A 1,131-nucleotide genomic window follows, 5' to 3' on the forward strand; every position below is an offset into this window, starting at 1 on the left:
CATTTTCTTTTCTTTCTTTTCTTTTTTTTTTTTTTTTAAATTATCACTAACATGTTTATTTACTAACCAAAGGAATGATCCTGGGTAAACCAAGTTTGACATGAAGTTCCATGTAAAGTATTTGTGATAAAGAGAACTCAACAGTCATGAAAAATAAAACCAAAGAAGTGAAGCTGTTTGTTGTTTATGACCACTCACTGAATTGAGCATATTCACTCTGGCAGCTAACTCCTGTTCAGGATGACGAGGAAGACCTCATTGCACCTTCTCATAGACCCGAGTGCAGGTGGCATTGTTCATGACACACTCCACAATCATCTTCCCATCCTTCCGTTTTCCTGTTATTGTGCTCTCCTTCCCTTCCCATTGCTGGTGCTGGACCAGAGCACCGTCTTGGAAGGTGCAGACCCTCTCAGTTTTTCTGCCATCAGCCATCAGCCATAGTTTCATCAAACTTCTCTCCCAGAGTACAAGAGAACATGGTCGTCTTCACTGTGCTCTTGGTTTTGACAGTGTTGTTGTCATCACAAATAATGATACAGTCTGGCTTGGCCATGGCAGCCATCTTCCTAAGAGCCAGTCCTACTCCTAGTTCTTTCATGTACTCCTCAAAGCCGTGGCTTTCCAGCAGGTACCACTTCCCTTCGAGATTCTTAAGGCTGGCCATGGCGGGCAGGACAGCCCAAAAGCAGGAGAGATGCTGTGGCGAGGCACTGTTTCATTTTCTTGATAATGCATTTAATCCAGTGCAATGTTCCACCATAGCTTTTATGTGTATTATCACTAATTAAATATAGTTGAGAAAGAAAAATAAATAAATAAATACATACATAAATACATAAATAAAACTAATTAATCAAAAATATAGTTGGGGGCTACAGCAGTACTCAATGGATAGAGCACTTTCCTCAGTAAGTCCAGATCCTCAAAACTCAGCAGAACACACTAGCATGGATCTGTAGGCTCTGCACACTCATCAGTGAGACTGGATATGAGGATGCTTCCAGTTCAGCTAGCCTGGTGTGCTCATCAGTAAACAGCGAGAAATCCTGCCTCAGACACAGTGACAGTGAGGACAAGCTCTAGAGGTTGATCTCTGACCTCCACATGCTGCTGTGGCACACTCCTTCA

General features: G+C 42.4%; 1 pseudogene; it reads right to left on the reverse strand.

Annotated features, from left to right (window-relative positions):
* Positions 1-255: 255 nt before the first annotated feature.
* LOC110288117 lies at positions 256-667 on the reverse strand (annotated as a pseudogene).
* Between the last annotated feature and the right edge of the window lie 464 nt (positions 668-1,131).

Source organism: Mus caroli, unplaced genomic scaffold (genome assembly GCF_900094665.2).
Source record: "Mus caroli unplaced genomic scaffold, CAROLI_EIJ_v1.1 scaffold_14950_1, whole genome shotgun sequence".
NCBI classification, from domain to species: Eukaryota; Metazoa; Chordata; class Mammalia; order Rodentia; family Muridae; genus Mus; species Mus caroli.